Below are 18,385 nucleotides of genomic sequence, written 5' to 3' on the forward strand. Positions count from 1 at the left end.
GCTGATGATACCAAAATTTGGGGTGAGGCGAGCATGCTAGTAGGGAGGAAAAGACCACAGCAAGACTTGGATAGGTTACAGGGGTGGGCTAGCAAAAACAGGATGCGCTTCAACACTGACAAGTGTAGGGTGCTGCACTTGGGCAGTAGTAACCAGCAGCACACTTATAAGATGGGAAACTCCCTTCTTGAAAGCACGGAGGCAGAAAGGGATCTTGGAGTCATTACTGACTCCAAGATGAACATGGGCTGACAATGTGAGGTCACGGTTGGCAGGGCTAACCGTACCTTGTTGTGCATCCATAGGTGCATCTCAAGTACAGCCAGGGAGGTGATCCTCCCCCTCTATGCAACACTGCTCAGGCCGCAGCTGGAGTACTGTGTCCAGTTCCGTGCGCCGCACTTCAGGAGGGATGTGGACAACATTGAGAGGGTCCAGAGGAGGGCCACCCGCATGATCCGGGGACTACAGGGCAGACCCTACAGTGAGAAACTGCAGGACCTGAACCTGTTCAGCCTTCACAAGAGAAGGCTGAGGGGGGACCTGGTGACAGTCTATAAACTCACTAGAGGGGACCAGAAGGGTTTGGGAGAGACCTTGTTTCCCCTAGCGCTCCCTGAAATAACAAGGAATAATGGCCACAAGTTGTTGGAGAGGAGGTTTAGATTAGACATCCATAAGAACTACTTCACAGTCAGGGCGGCTAGGATCTGGAACCAACTTCCAAGAGAAGTGGTACTGGCTCCTAGCCTGGGGGTCTTTAAGAGGAGGCTTGATGCCTACCTAGCTGGGATCATTTGAGCCCAGTTTTTTTTCCTTCAGCCCAGGCGGGGGGTTGGACTTGAAGATCTACAAGGTCCCTTCCAACCCTACTTCTATGATATAGCTTTTTGGAACAAAGGCTGTCTTTGTTCTATATTTGGATAGCACCTAGCATAATAGGATCTTGGTCCATAGTTTTTCCCCCTCAGTGCAGTGGTTCTCATGCTCTCCAGTTCTGCTCTTTACCCTTAGTGTTATTGTTTTTCCGTATTTTATATAAAACATAGTCTAAAGGAGATATAGATTATGCTAATTCATGTGCTCCATGCACATGTTGTTGAATTAAGCCATATCCAAATGCAGTTATACACTGTATCAAGAAACACTGTTAAAAGAACTTTTTTTAAGGAGTTGATGAAGGTTTTCCACAGAACTTGAACTGATGAAACCAGTCTTAAAATCATCCCTACTGCTAATTTACTAAATATCCTGGTACACCCAAAGTGGTGCACAGAAATACCCTCTCAGAAACATCTTAAGGTTGTCCCTGAGAAGAAGGGTGGGAGAGTGCTCACCTAGGCTACAAATTTAACCAAACCCATCTGGCAACAACGCTATATGTCATCTGTTAAGATGGTTCAGCTACTGTAATTTTAAAGTATGTACAATAATAAGAGGCTTCTTTCCCATGGAAAAATCCTTCTACTCTTTGAAAGGGACATATTCCAGCATCAAAATTTACACAAGGACGCTTCAATCCACCACCAAAGAAAATACAAAACTGACAAGAATAAATCCTCACTATGGGTCCAATTCTGAAAGGTGCTTAGCATCCTGTGCTTCCACTGGCTCTACTAAAACTAGGCGTGTTTAAAAAAAAACTTGTGTTGACCTGCAAATATTTATAGATAGTATCAGATAAGTAATGTCATCCAATGTCAAAGTTAAATGTAAATTGTTTATGGTCTTTTATCCAATAAATAAAGTACAATGTATTTTTAAACTATATTCAAGACCCTAACCCTTTTGTTACTTAGACCAAATAAAAGGTAATTCCTTATGCTGTGTCTGTATACATTATGGGATTATCATATTTTGCATCTGTATAACAGAAGACCAAGGTTGTCTAATAATATATATTGGTTTGTTTCTAATACAAACCATAAAGGCAGCTCAGAATAAGAAGCATAAAATGGTTTCTTAGATGCTATCAACTGTTACACTCTGCACTTATGTTCTGTTTTTAAAGTCTTAAGGTACATAGAAACTAACTTCTTTGGAGTTTATTGTTCCTTTGGTGCATATGCATACCTCTCTCATTAACAATACAATACTAACCTATGTGCCAGACTGTAAATGGGACCAATTCAGGTACTAAGAGAGTGACACTCAAGAGTCCCCCTTACCGACATCACCTCAGAATTGCTAAAACTCAGTGAAATGCTACATACGTTCTGTATTTCTTTTTAAACCTGGTCTATCGGGATTTAAAAAAGAAGCAAACCCCTGCTTTCAGGAGAAGGTGCAACCTTCCTAGTTGGAATTGCTGCTTTTGCTGGATGAAAACCAAGTTAGTGATATAATATCAGGATGTCATCCTCCCGCTGGCTGTGCATCCAATTCTGGGCTCCACAATTCAAGAAGGATGTTGAGAAGTTTGAGAGAGTCCAGAGGAGAGCCACGCACATGATCAGAGGACAAGAGAATAGGCCCTATGAAGAGAGGCTGAGAGCCATGGGACCCTTCCCCCTAGAAAAGCTCAGGCTCAGGGGTGGCCAGGTGGCAGCCTACAAGTACATAAGAGGTGTGCATCAGGATCTGGTTGAACGCCTGTTCACCAGAGTGCCCGAAGGGATGACAAGGTCGAATGGTCACAAACTCCAAGACCATGTTAGGCTGGACAAAAGGAAAAACTTCTTTACTGTCCGAGCCCCCAAGGCCTGGAATAGACTCCTCCAGAGGTCGGGCAAGCACCTACTCTGGACTCTTTTAAGAAATGTTTAGACACTTATCCTGTTGGGATCCTTTGACCCTAGCTGACTTCCTGCCCCTGGGCAGTGGGCTGGACTAGGTGACCCTTCAAGGTCCCTTCCAGCCCTAATGTCTATGAAATCTATTAAATCACTAGCACCGTAAGAAGCCATAATGGCACAAATACTAGAACGCAACATCGTTGACAAATCGGCCAGTCACAGTCAAGATTTTTTAAGGTTTCTGTAAATGCTGTAATGTCACAAACTGGATTGCATCGTCCCTTCATAGCTCAGACAGAAGGCAGAGCTGGATTAAGAACAAGAGTCATTATTTGGAATGGGGTAGTGAGTTAAGGATATGGCCCTTGTAGTAGGCAAACTGAGTTATGCTCACACTCTTAGCATAACTTTAGGCCTTCCCAGAACTAGGCAATTAAATTGTACAAAGTGCCTTATAAGGAACTAGGAAAAGTAAGGGCTGCGATCGGTATGGTGGGTTAACCAGGTACAGTACTTTCCCTAAAAGGAAAGGAAACTGAAAACAAAATAGGATTGGAGTACCTTGAGGACTGGACAGTGAGATGAGAAAGTTACAAAAGTAGTGGACAAACAAAAAGACGGCGTGCGTTCATGTTGCCACCCTGGGGAGACAGGAGCAACCTTGGAATTCTTGCTTTGAGGAATGAGGAACCCAGAAACTAACATCCCGCACACCCAGCAGAGGATCCGAGGCCAGTACCACTGAAGGTTGTCATAGCATCTGAAGGAACTGCTTGCCATTATGAAGAGAGGAGAAAACTTGTAATAAACTTAGGGGTTACTATTAAAAGTTCACTTGATACCAAATTGGATGAGGGGCCATGTCAATTTGGGGGGGGGGGTTTCTGGTAAAAGGCATCCTGGGGGCAACAGTCCTGATTCTCCACTGCCCGGTACCTTCTGGAGTACTTTACACCTGTGCACAGTAGTCACAGAACTGTACTGGTCTATATGCCGGTTGGCTGTTTGGTTCAATTCTTTCCTCATTCAGGTCTCACTACACTCCTGCTCCTTGTACCCTCTTCTCCCCTTCTTCTTCCCCTTACCCCCACCTCCCTCCCTCTAACTTCATATTTCCCCTCTCCTTCCCTTTGGTTTTGTTTAGCTAACCACCTCCTAACTGAACCAAGATCAAAAGAAAAAAAAAAAAAGACAAAAAGAAGTTTTGGAACTCATCTGCCATCACATTGATCTCTCTAGTATAGGCTATAAGCTATCTGTCTATTCTTGTTTTACTGCAGCCTGGTATTAGAATGGCTCTTCTTATTAGGCAGATTCTCAGGCACTGTTATCAAGCTAGGGGGAAAATGTACAGGGCCAATTCAATTTAGTCAGTCATATACAATATCATGATGTATAACCAAGTAGCCAAGCCACTGGCAGAGAGGGGCACCATCAGAAGAATCAGAAAGAAGTGGCAGCAGACAAAAAGGAGTTGAAGTCAGATTCTGGGCATGAATTTTGTGAAGAACTGACAGAGAATCACTTCTCCCACTAAGCCTGAAATCCTACCAGATACTACCTTATGGGTTGGGGCAGACTGATAATGAACTAGAATAAAGGATGCTGATTATGTTGCTGGCATTGAAGGAGCTCTTTGGCCACACCCAGAAGGGTAAGACAACTGCAGACTCCCACACTCCAGACTGGAGCAGGTGTGCTGGACAGTAAGAAGGAGGAGGATCAGGGCAAGGTTGAGGAGTTATGTAGTGGTTTTATTATATTAATCATCACGTGGGGATGAAATTAAAAATTTAGGGGCGGGGCAGGATTTTGCAGGTTCTTATAAATGTCCACGTAAGGGCTTTTAAAAGAGCAGCTGATGCCCCATGCAAGGACAGAAAAATTTGCCTCTCCCTGCTAATCCTCATATTCCACCATCTCACCAGGACCACAGTACAAATTACATCAGGCAGATCCCATTTACACACTCACTTTTCAGCTTCCAAGCCTTGGCATCCTTTTCATCACTTTCCTTTTGACTGCATATGTCAATGCTTCCAGGTTCTTAGGAGCATTCAGCTCAGCGGCTTCCTGAGCAACTTCACATGGGCAGACTCGAAATGGTGGGAAATGAGGGGCAAAGGGAATGCGGAAAGTAAAGCGCAAGCACTGTGCATGAAAGGCTGAAAACAGGATACTCTAAAGCAAGAAATTCTACATTTTGGCACTCCGACCCAGGCATTTATATTATACTACATCTGACAACCCACAGCATCTAGAGAGAGAGAGAGAGACTCTTACCTTCCTGGAAACACATTTCATGAAGACTCATGACATCATCCTAAAGAAATGTACCCATGTTTTTGAATGCCTTTGAAGCAGTGTAAATAATCAAGCTGATGGGGCTTAATAGAGAGGGATCAAAAGCTGTGGGAGAAAGACAATTTGAACACAGAGGCTTAAGAGTTGCAGGAACTATGGAGGGACTGATTTGTGCTTCTGGACTCCCCAAAATTTGCCAGATTTTCCAAAACTTCCAATGATTCATTGCTTTGAGGATGTTTGTGCAGGAGACTGTAGATTAGAAACAGTGCAACTATTAACAGTGAACATCCCCTATCTTAAAACCAATAAACCCGAGCCAGCATAGCAACTTTGGTCCCCAATTCAGGTCCCTAGCATAGGAGGCTGAGCAGAAAATCGGATCTCATGACTATGGAGTATGGTACAAATTTTTAAAAGTTCAACTCACAAGCTGTTTTCATTTGGCTTTTGTAACAAATGACTGAATTAGTTTTAAGTATCTAAAGCTGAGGGATAATTAAAGGAAGATAAACCTCAAATCAACAACAATTTCTTGAAGATTGCAGAACAACTAGAGGCTCCCTATGCCTGAAGGGTACTTGTGCCTGAAAGCTCGCAAAGAACTTTGTTCCAACTACTCAGTTGGTCTAATAAAAATATATCACACCTATCCAAAGAATCTTGCCTGCCCATTAAGAACAACGTAAGTTTCCACTGAAACCTAAAGATTTCTTGTTATTCCCAGCCATACCCTTCAAGAGGCTCAGAAAGGCTAAAGCTTTGTTTATTCATTTGTCTTTTCTTTCTTAGCTAAGTCAACAGAAGAAGGACAAGTTGAGTTTTGTGAAATCTTCTAAGTCACAAGGTGGGGTATTTATATTCTTGGAGATGGAAACACACATTAAAAGACCACAATATACACAACCAAATTCTACATTTGTATCACAGAGGAAGATTACGCACTCTTAAAAGAGACTCAATATGTTATGCAGATCAATATTTATGTTATTTATGTTTATCACCTAAATTAGTAACTTGACATAGTAAAAGGATTTAGAATTGCTGTAAAATAGTCTTAGTCATTAATCCAATTATTGCACATTTTTAATCAATGCACTATAAAATAATTCAACTTTAAAGGAGAGAGGTCACAACCAGAAATTTGGTGCTTTCATTTTTACCAATATTTTTTAAGTACAGGTTTCCCTCAATTTGTGCAGTAGATGCATTCCCGGAAAACTGCGCATAAATCCAATTTGCATAAAAGGAACCCAGTTTATAATGTAACAAAGAGGGATACTCAGGATAGAGAGGCTGGCCTGAGGGGGAAAAAAAAAAAAAAAAAAAAAGTGTACCGGCAGTGGAAGCAGGGGGCAGGGACAAAGGAGGAGTACACCTCCTTGAACCGAGCTTGTAGGGATTTGGTGAGGAAGGCTAAAGCAGCACTGGAGTTTAGATTAGTTTCTGGGATTAAGGATAACAAAAAGTCCTTTTTCAAGTATATAGGTAGCAAGAAGAATTCTTGGGGTAACATTGGACCCCTACAGGGAAGGCAGGGCAGTTGGTGATGGACACGCGAGAAGGCAGAACTCTTCAACAAGTTCTTTGCCTCCTTATTCCTGTCTGCTGACCACAGGGTGCTCTTGGGTGATAGCGTAGAGAGGCCCAGGAAGGATGTGTTAGTTCAGACGTAGTTACGGATTACCTGGAGGGCTTAGATGTGTCCAAGTCGGTGAGCCTGGATGGCCTTCATCCACAGGAGCCGAGGGAATTGGCTGGTGTCATCGCGGAGCCACTGGCATGGTTGTTCGAGGACTCCTGGTGCTCGGGCCAAGTCCCTGAGGACTGGAAAAGGGCCAATGTGGTCCCTATTTTCAAGAAGGGGAGGAAGGAAAAGCCTGGCAACTACAGGTCAGCCAGCCTCACTTCTATCCTGGGGAAGGTCTTTGAAAAAATTATCAAGGGCCACATTTGTGAGAGACCTGCAGGGGTAGTGATGTTGAGGGGTAACCAGCATGGGTTTGTGCAAGGGCAATCCTGCCTGACTAACCTGGTCTCTTTCTATGACCAGGTAACAAAAAGCTTAGATGGGAAGGAGGAAGTCGATGTCGTCTTCTTGGACTTCCAGAAGGCTTCGACACAGTGTCCCACCCAATTCTGGTGGGCAAGCTGAGGGACTGCGGCACTGACGAATGCATGGTCACATGGGTGGCAAACTGGCTCCAGGGGCGCACCCAGAGGGTGGTGGTGGACAGGTCGATGTCGACCTGGGAGGGTGTGGGCAGTGGAGTCCCCCAGGACTTGGTCCTAGGGCCGGTGGTGTTCAACATCTTCATTAGCGACCTGGACGAGGGTGTGGAGAGCACACTGTTCAAGTTCGCCGATGACACCAAGCTGTGGGGTAAAGTGAATACACCAGCAAGCAGGGACCGCATCCAGGCAGACCTGGATAGGTTGGAGAAGTGGGCGGATCTGAACAGGATGCGGTTCAACAAGGACAAGTGCAGGGTGCTGCACCTGGGGAGAGGGAACCAGCATTATGGTTATAGGTTAGGGGCTGCCCCTCTCGGCAGCACAGAGGCAGAAAGGGATCTTGGAGTCAGGATTGACTCGAGGATGAATATGAGTCGCCAATATGATGAAGCAATAGGCAAAGCCAACCACACCCTGTCATGCATCATGCTTGGACGAGTGGGTAAAAAAAAACACCCTGTTCAAATTTGCTGATGACACTAAGATGTGGGGGGATGTGGGCACACTAGAAGGAAGCAACAGGCTACAATCGGACCTAGACAGGTTACAAGGGTGGGCGGATGAGAATAGGATGGGATTCAACACAGACAAGTGCAAAGTGATGCACCTGGGGAGGAAGAACCGGCACCATACCTACAGGTTGGGGAACTCCCCTCTTGTCGGCACAGAGGCAGAAAAGGATCTTGGAGTCATCATTGACTCCAAGATGAACATGGGCCAGCAGTGTGGGGAGGCAGTCAGGAGGGCCAACTGTACCTTGTCGTGCATCCACAGATGCATCTCGAGCAGGTCCAAAGAGGTGATCCTCCCCCTCTATGCGGCACTGGTCAGGCCACAGTTGGAGTACTGCGTCCAGTTCTGGGCGCTGCACTTCAAGAGGGATGTGGACAGCATCGAGAGGGTCCAGAGGAGGGCCACTCGCATGATCAGGGGGCAGCAGGGCAGGCCCTATGAGAGGCTACGGGATCTGAACCTGTTCAGCCTCCAAAAGAGAAGGCTGAGAGGGGATCTAGTGGCATGTTATAAACTAGTCAGGGGGGAATCAGCAGGCATTGGGGGAGTCCCTGTTCCCCCCCAAGCACTGCCAGGAGTGACCAGGAATAATGGTCACAAGCTGGCAGAGGTTAGGTTTAGGCTAGATATCTGGAGGCGCTACTTCACAGTCAGGACGGCTAGGATCTGGAACCAACTTCCAAGAGAAGTGGTGCAGGCTCCAACCCTGGGGGTTTTTAAGAGGAGGTTAGATGAACACCTTGCTGGGGTCGTTTGACCTCAGTACTCTTTCCTGCTATGGCAGGGGGTCGGACTAGATGATCTACTCAGGTCCCTTCCGACCCTAGAAACTATGAAACTATGAAACAGGGGCATCACTAACAGGTCCAGAGAGGTCTTGCTCCCCCTCTATGCGGCACTGGTCAGGCCGCAGCTGGAGTACTGTGTCCAGTTCTGGGCGCTGCACTTCAGGAGGGACGTGGAGAACCTGGAGAGGGTCCAGAGGAAGCTACTTGTATGGTTGGGGGCCTCTGTGGCCAGCCCTATGAGGAGAGGCTGAGGGACCTGAATCTCTTCAGCTCTGCAAGAGGAGACTGAGGGGGGATCATGTGGCTGCCTACAACTTTATCAGGGGCCAGCAGCAGGGACTCAGGGAAAATCTGTTCACCAGGGCCTCCCTTGGAGTCACCAGGAACAATGGCCACAAGCTGAGGGAGGATAGGTTTAGGTTAGATATTAGGAAGAACTACTTGACTGTAAGGGTGGCCAGAGCCTGGAATAGGCTTCCCAGAGAGGTGGTGCTCTCACCTTCCCTGGAGATCTTCAAGAGGAGACTGGATAGGCACCTGGCTAGGGTCTTGTGACCCCTGCCACCCACAGTGCTCCTTCCTGCCCATGGCAGGGGGTCAGACTCGATGACCTGTCTAGGTCCCTTCCAACTCATTGTTTCTATGATTCTACGTTCCCACAGTGGTGAGGAAGGGAGGGAGTGAAGCTGGGGCTACGGAAGGGGCGGGGACAGGGGCATGGTGCAGCCCAGTGGCTACAAGCAGGCAGGGTTGGCCAGTCCCAGGGCTACAGCAGGGGTGACACTGGGCTCTTCCCAGTGCTCGGGGCAGGTGGCAGCCTGCTCTTGTCTCACTGCAGGCTGGGGCTGGCAGCAGCACCAGGCTCTTCCCAGTGCTCAGCAGCAGTGCTGGGAGGACAGGTTGGGAAGGCTACAGTGAATTTTGCGGAGGCAGCAGCTCCCGTCCCCTTGCTGCAGCCCGCCCTGAGCACTGGGAGGAGCCCAGTGCCGTCACTGACTCCAGCCTGCAGTGGGACAAGAGCAGGCTGCCACCAGCCCTGAGCACCAGAAAGAGCCCAGTGCCATTGCCAGCCCCAGCCAGAAGGGCAGTGGCAGCAGCATCCTGGTCTTGTCCTGCATACAGAGGCTGCAGAGCCCAGCACAGCTCCCCAGCCTGCAGCCCTCCTGGGGGCTCAGGGCACAATGCAGCCCAGCAGATGCAAGCCACTGGCACTGGCCACTCCCAGAGCAGTTGCAGCCGGGGCTGGAGTGAGTGGGGCCCTGGTCCAACGGCCCTTTCCCCTCCCCTCACAGACTCACACTTACCTGCTTGGGAGAGGAGGGAGCATGCCTGTAACAGGGGGCCTGCTTGGGGCCAATCTCAGTGTGGCCCACCCACCTGTTCCTGGGCTAACCACCTGCAATCTTGCCCACCATGCCTTGATGTTAATTAGTTAATAGGTGGTAATCAAGTGAGAGGCTGCCCATTTTATCCCCTGATGCCAGGGGGCACTATCTGCGGCTCCATTCCTCCCCTACACCACAGCCCAAGCCTCGCAGATGGCATCTCGATGTTCACATAATCACCAGCCCCCACTCTGGACCCCAGAATCCTACTATTGGACCCCACCTGGATTCCTCCCCTCAGGTGGCCTCTTCCGACATCATACCAGGCACCATAGCTCCCTGAACTAATCCCCCTTCAGGTGTAATCCCCCCACTGAGACCTTCAGCTCATCTAGCCCTGGCCCACCTTCAGGCCAGTCAGAACCCCAGGCCCTTTGCTCTTGGGCATTCCTCATGGTGCACCCCCAGCCCTTCAACCCTTATGGCTCTGGCCCCAGCATGGGCCAGTCAGGGGAAATTCAGACAGACCTGAGTCTATAGCCCCTCTCTCAGAGGGTCCACCCTCTGGGCCCTCCAAACAAAGGGGTCACCCACCCATTCGTGGTGGCTAGGTGTTAAGGCGAGCTGCCTTTCACCGGGGTGGTTACTGGCCTGGCATTTTCTGGGGGCTCCCACACCACTGGGAGCCCCACCAGGCCACCCACTCCCTGCAGGGTGCAGTTTTAGGTCATGCCCAGGACCAGGAACCTCCTATCCATCTCCTACAGCTCCTCCCTTACCTCCAGATGATAACAACAACCCTCCGGCCAGGCAATGTTTTTGCCTGGCCTCCAGCAGCAGAACTGCTCTGCTTACATGGGCAGCCCTGAATCCAAAATGGCTGGCCTCATCAGGCCCCTGGCAGCAGCCAGCTCCAGGCACTTAAAGTGGCAGGCACCAACAGTGCCCTGCCGCAGTGCCTATGCCAATTGCATAAGAGTGAATTTACCTCACATATAATAAATTTGGAGTATAAAAAGGGTCACTGCATAAAAGCAAGTTTGAATATACAGAACCTGCATAGATCGAGGTAAACCTGTACAGAAAAAAAAAAACACACAGCAAAGCAAAAATGTTGACCTTTCTTTGAACATTTTCAGTGAACAATCATGAAAAACAGTTCTAACATAAAGCACACAGAATAGGCAGTTAAAGCTAAAAGACTGAGGTGGACACCCTAGCCTTGGGCTATCCAGCACCAGTTGTCTGCTTAAGAAATGTGGCTTCACCACCTCACTGTAGTTTTGCTTATAGACAAAGTGGTGAGCTCTCTCCCAAGACAGCACAACTATATCAGTGAAGATAAGGCACTTTGTGGTTCATTGACTTCTTAACTATCATTATAGCAACATAACTGTTGATTGATTAAACTACATAGGACTAACATTAAGCACATTACAGGCACACCCTTTTCTTTTGAATCTGACTTTACCCTACCTGTCCAGAAAGTACAGAGTACTTAAGTATGAACAGTAACCTTTATTCCTGTTTATTAGAAGTACATCTTTTAATTTATTCTAACATGTAAAAAGAGCATTGTTGTATTTGTAAATTTGAACATTCATTTTTAATTTATGAAGCTCATAAAGCTGCTACTACTACAATAGTTTTGAAAGAAAGCTGTGCCTGTAATTAAGTATATATGGCCTTTTCAAATTAGTTTAGTACCGTGACTATAGTATGTCTTCTGGATAATAAATTCTTAAAAACTTTAACAAAGACCATAGTAAAAGGAATAAAACATTCTATTTATAGAAAGGTGTAATATAGGTTTAAGACAGCTGGTCTTGGTAGGCTAAGAAACTTTTAAAGAAAGCAACAGGGTACATTATTTTCTTAACTGCTAATAAAAACAGCAATCTAGGATGGATAGCTCATAAGCATGTCAGCCATTTTTCCAAACAACCTTAAAAACTCAAGCCTTTTCCTCAAACAAAGGTGAACATAAGGGGTAATAAAATATTTTAGGAGTTTAAAACATAGAAATGAAGACCCATGCCAATTGTAGCCTTTTTGTTCCAATTTAGACAATCAGATCATCAAGCCAGGACTCATCTTTTCTGACTTGAAGTATCCAACAAAACAACACCATGATAGGTACCCTAGGATGCAGGCACAAAAACACACAAACATATTTATTAGGTCTGTGCAAATCTTCGGTAGCTGATTCAATTCAGAGGAGATTCAGCCTGATTTGGCGGCCGAACCTCTGAATCCGAATCAAATATGGAGACCCATTAAAAGGTCTGAATTGATTTGGAGAGATTTGGAGATTCAGCCATGGACTGTACAGGCAGGCAGTCCTCAACACTACTGGACACAGCTGCCTCCACAGGGGCGTTGGGGGGGGGGGGGGGGGGGGGGCGGGGGAGGGCAGATCAATGCCCCCACAGTGAAGGAGGGCATGGGAGTAGGTGTTGCCCTGGATCTGTGCAGGGCGGGCTGAATTGGGCTGCACTCCCGGCGGCTAGCCCCCACTGTGGGGCGGGCAGAGCCAGGGCTGCACTCCACAAGACTAGCCCCAGCCACCCACCGATGGGCTGCACTCTGCAGGGCGGGTGAAGCCAGGGTCACGTAGCCTGGCAGTGGGGGTTTGCCCTTGCCGCCCAGAGTGCAGCCCTGGCTCCGCCCACCTATGGAGGGCTATGGAGGGGCTGCAGCCACCCTAAAGTTCCCCACACCCCCTGCCACCAGCCCTGCCCGATCCAGGTACATGCACCTGCCCCCATGCCCTGCTGCTGCTGGCCCAGCAGGGGCAGGGTGGAGCGACAGCGTGGGGAGGCTGGAGCAGCTTCCACCACTGTGCACTGCTTGTCTGAGGCAGTGCTGTGACACCGTCCCACGCCTCCCCGCCCCAGCTGGATGAGCGGTGGGAGGGCATAGCCCCCCTCCCAGCACCTTCCACCACCTGTCCAGAGCGCAGCCCAGCCCAACCAACCCTTCACAGATCTGGGGGCACACACCCACTCCCATGCCCTCCAGGACCAGTGGCAAGAGCCGCCAGAGGAGCCACCAGAAGAGCAGCTCCTGGACTGGCAGCACACAGTGACGGGAGCCCCCCTCCCTGGCTAGGCAGCTTGTCCCAGCCTCAATCCCTCCCTCACCGTGGGGGTGTTGATCTGCCCCTCCCCCCTATGCCCCTTCCCCCCCTGCTCTGCCCACCACAACCGACTTACCAGTTGGAGCTGTTTCGAATCACCAAATTGAATCACTGGCCCTCTGAAATCGCCTGAATCCGGATCCAAAGCAAATACTTGCTGCTTCGCACAGGTCTAATATTTATACCAATGAAATGTGAAGCAGACACAATATCACCCACACTGGTGTAAGTCACTACTTGAGTAATTTCCTACCCATCTGCTCTTTCCACATGATCTCCACAGCTAGAGCATTGCTTTTTTACTTGGTTCCAGACACATAGGGAACCAATCCAAAAACACCTATAATTCACAAGTTCAATTCCCAGTCTTTAGATTTCATTTTCATAATTTTCTTTAGACTGTGACAAATTTTATAAACAATTCCTGGAGATTTGCTGCACTGTACTGGTTACCTTCCAGCACTACCTCACTACTGAAGTCTGAGCTCCTTGCTCATGGGAAAATTTTTGAGCCCTTTTTGAGCTCGTGGGAGAAATGTTGAGTCCTCTTTTTGCACACATAAGGAATATGGTCCAAACTACTCCCTTTAAAGCTGTCAGATGACTTCAGTACAATTGATCATAAAATCATACAAAATTAGGGCTAGGAGGGACCTCAGAAGATTATCTATTCCAGTGGTTCTTAACCCTTTTTGTTCTGGAAGTCATTTGTCAAGATTGATGACTTGTCCCAACCCACACCCCCCCTGGCCCTGACAGTGCCCAAGCCAAAGTGCCCTGCCGGCACCCCTCACCCCCAAGCCACAGCCCCCTGCCCTCCCCCACCAGCCATGCTGCTGCCCCTCACCCCCAATCCACAGTCCCTTGCCAACCCCAGCTCTACTGGAGGGGGCCCCCAGCTATCCCCATCCTGCTTGGGCCAGAGGATAAGCAGTGAGTGTGGTCCCCAGCTCTGTGCTGCCCACCCAAGCATGCAGCTTCCCGCTGCAGACTGCCCCCACCTCCTTCCCTCACTGAAGGGCCAGGCACCTTCTCCTTGCTGCTCCCCCCGCCTTGCCAGAGCTCTGTCTGGCCACCGTGCCCACCACCCACGCATGAGCGCACGTGTGCATACACACGCGCACACACACACACACACACACACACACACACACACACACACACACACACACACACACACACACACACACACACACACACACACACACACACACACACGACTCCCCAGCCCTCCGGACAGTCACCTGGACTTCCAAACCCTGCTTCTCATACACTTACCTGTATCCAGTGGCTGAGGCTGTTCCCATGAACTGGCCTCACTGTATCCTGGCCACGTGCATCTGTGCGCACAGATGCACATGCGGCTGTTGTCTCCAATCATCCTAAGCAGTGCTTGCAAGCTGTAATGCTGCCAGCCTCCAAGGGAAAAAAACACTTTTGTGGTATTTTCTGTGACTTCCTCATGACCCTTTCAAATATTCCTGTGATCCACTTTTGGGACTCAACCCACCAGTTGAGAAATGCTGATCTACTTCAACCCTTTGTTCAAAGCAGGACCATCCCCAACCAAATCATTCCAGCCAGGGCTCTCTCAAGCCAGGACTTAAAAAGTGTCAAGGATGGAGATTCCACCACCTTTCTAGACAACCTGTTCCAGTGCTTCACCACTCTCCTAGTGAGCAAGTTTTTCCTAATATCCAACTAAAACCATCCCTTCCTGGAACTTGAGACCATTGCTCCTTGTTCTGCCATCTGTCACCAGTGAGAACAGTCTAGCTCCATCCTCTTTGGACCCACCCTTTAGGCAGTTGAAAGCTGCTATCAAATCCTTCCTCAGTCTTCCCTCTGCCTCTCCTCAGAAGTCATGTGCACCAGCCCCCTAAATATTTTTGTTGCCCTCTGCTGGACTCTCCAACTTGTCCACATCCTTTCTGTAGTGGGGTGCCCAAAACTGGACACAGTACTCCAGATGTGGCCTCACCAGTGCTGAATAGAGGGGAGTAATCACTTCCCTTGATCTGCTGGCAACGCTCCTACCAATGCAGTCCAGTATGCTGTTAGCCTTCTTGGCAACAAGGGCACACTGCTGATTCATCCAGCTTATTATCCACTGTAACCCCCAGATCCTTTTCTTCAGAGCTAATGCTTCATCAGTCAGTCCCCAGACTGTAGCGGTATTCTTTCTAAGTGCAGGACTTTTCACTTGTCCTCACTGAACCTCATGAGATTTAGTTTGGCCCAATCCTCCAATTTGTCTAGGTCACTCTGAATCCTAGCCATATCCTCCAGCATATCTACTACATCCCCCAGCTTTGTCTCATCCGCAGACTTGCGTAGGGTGCAATCCATTAGGCCTGTGCGAATAGGCAACTATTTGATTCGGATTCGGCCAATTCAGATTCATCTAATTCGATTCAGAGATCCGAATCACTTTTTTTTTTTTTAATTCGATTTGGCTGAATCGATTAAAGATTTGGCGATTTAGCCATCGGGTATAATGGGGAATCAATGAAATATCTATAACTTTGTTGTTTTAGAACCTCAAATCCTGTTAAGCCAAGGCAGGGTGAAAATTGCAGCAGAGTGAAAAACTCCAAATCAATTCGGAAAGCCTAAAGCTTCTAGTTATTCGATTCGGATTTGTAGATTTGGCCTCCGAATCATCTCCAAATCTGAATCGCGATCCAAAGCTTTGCACAGCCCTACAATCCATCCCATCTTCCAAACTGTTAACGAAGATATTGAACAAAACTGGCCCCAGGACTGGCCCCCAGGCACTCCACTTGATACTGGCTGTCAACTATACCTCAAGCCATTGACTACTACCCATTGAGCCCAACGCTCCAGCCAGCTTTCTATCCACATTACAGCCCATTCATCCAACATGTACTTCCTCAGCGTGCTTGCAAGAATGCTGTTGGAGACCATATCAAAAGCCTTTCTAAAGTCATGTTATATCAAGTCCACTGCTTCCCCCACACCCACAGAGCCTGTTATTGCATCATAGAAGGTAATCAAGTCAGTCAGGCATGACTTGACCTTGGTGAATCCATCCTGGAGGTTCCTGATCACTTCCTTCACCTCCAAGTGCTTAGAAATGGATTCTTTGAGGAACTGTTGCATCGTTTTTCCAGGGACTGAGATTAAACTGACTGATCTGTAGTTCCCTGGATTCTCCTCTTTCCCTTTCTTCAAGATGGGCTCTATATTTGCTTTTTTCCAATCATCCAGAACTTCCCCTAATCCCCACAAGTTTTCAAAGATAATGGCCACCAGCTCTGCAATCACAGAATAACTCCCTCAGCACCCTCAGATGCACAGCATCTGGCCCTATGGACTTGATCAATATATTTTGTCAAAATCTCTCCTTCTAGTAGGAGCTGGAGTGCTGGGATTTCTTTTTTAGCTGAAATCCCAGGGGATATTTTTGGACAATTATTCCATCATACAGAAATACTCAACAACTCTATTTGAAGCAGGTGAGGCCATACATGAAGGTCAAGATGCCTTTACTATGGTGCAGGAACTTTCAACCTTTTTGGACCAGTGCACCCCTGGTGGCCAGATGTGGAGTGGGGGAGAGAAGGTGGGGGGGGGGGGCACGCAGCCAAATGTGGAGTGGCAGTAGTTGCTGCATGTGAGCTTCCCCCGCTCCCCATATCCAGCTGGGTGGGTGGCACCTGTGTGGCAGTGCAGGATGGTGTACGGCGGTGCTCTGTCCCCAGCCACCTGTGTGTACCTCCTAGGGTCTTCTCAAGTACTCCCTGGGTGTAAGCACTATGCTTCATCTCGTCTGATCCAACTAGTGAAATTTGACAGCTTGCTCAGTGTCACAGAGTGGGTGCAGGGATGGCCGTGATCCCGCTAGTGCCCCCTGCCATGTCCAGTTAGGTGATTCAGCACCCTCAACTCGCCCGCCATGTCTTTGATGTTCTAAGTTCAGTAAGGGAGGCTGCCTTGTCTCGCCTTGGACACTACTCTGCACTATGCCCCGTTCCGACTGGGGTGCCCCAGTGCACCCCTGCCTTATGGGCGATGCTTGCCTCCAACCTCCCCTTCAGCACACCCCAAGCCTCACAGCTATTCCCGTGTGTTATCAAGCCCTTATACTTCAGCGCCCTACCTGGCGCCCCTGAGCTGGTTTCACCACCAGGGCCCCCTGTCTGGGGCCTATGCCGCGCCTCTCGCACCCGTTGCCCCCTCTGGGGCCTATGCCATGCTTCCCGTGGTTGGGGCTCAGGTGGCCATAGCTGTGGCTGGCCCCCTGACCCTCCTTTGGGGTCTTACGCCCTACTCGGGCTTTACTCCTGATACTGCCCCGCTGGGCTGGGGTCGGGATACCCCCCTAGCTCCAGGGCTCTTCGCTGCCCCCTTTTAGCTCCGGGGCTGAGCCAACGCGCCCCCAAACAAAGCTGAGCCCTCACCCTCGCCCTCTCTGGGGCCTGGGCCACACCTCTCGGGCTCGTTGCCCCCACTCTGGGGCCTCACTCGCACGTTTCCCATGCTTGGGGCTCAGGTGGCCGCAGCCGTGCCTGGCCTCTTGACCCTTTCCTGGGTCGCTTGCCCCACTGGGCAAAATACCGCCCTCACGGGCTAGGGTCTGAAACCCCACACACCAAGCTTCTCCAGTGCAAACAGCTGTGCCCCACTGGCACCACTCACTGTGCCACTACTGGGCACCCGGGGCCCCCATTTTATTAGGGAGCTCCCGTAAGGCCTCCTCGCACCCCTACAGCCTCACCTGGTCCTCCAGTGTAACGATAACGAAACATGAGCCAAGCAGCTGCAACATAAACAAGAAGCCTACTGGCTCATAACGCAATCATAAGCCCCCAAGCTCATAAACCCAGCTCCGCTCTATGCTGGCTCTGTCTTACCCCCGTCAGAGTTCTCTTTACCCCTGCATCATTGCAGCCGGTCAGGCTGCAACCATCGACCCGGGCTACTCGGCTCACCCACAGAGCTCCTGCTCCTGTGGCTGCCAGAGGGGAACTGCTTCTTTAGGCCCTGGCCTGGGCTGCTTATAAAGGCCCGGCCCTGCCCCCTCCTGGCCAGCTGACCAACATTAGTTGCCCTGGTAACCCTCACCTGTGCTGCCCTATTAATTGGCAGCTGTCCTTATTACTGTTGCTAGTAGCGAGCACCCTAGTGTTCTGCTACACACCTTTCCCCTTAAGTTTTTCACCATCATCAGGAGCGGGGCGCGCAAGTGCCCTGCAACACTCAGCAACAGGCAGATATATGCACTAGGCCAGGCATTGACAGTGTTTTTGGTTGGAGTGTCAAGAACACCCCAACCCTGACCCATGCCTTGACTTGGTATGCCAGGGCAGACTATGGGGGAGC

Source organism: Crocodylus siamensis, chromosome 1 (assembly GCF_052110815.1).
Source record: "Crocodylus siamensis isolate JL-2025a chromosome 1, ASM5211081v1, whole genome shotgun sequence".
Classification (NCBI taxonomy): domain Eukaryota; kingdom Metazoa; phylum Chordata; order Crocodylia; family Crocodylidae; genus Crocodylus; species Crocodylus siamensis.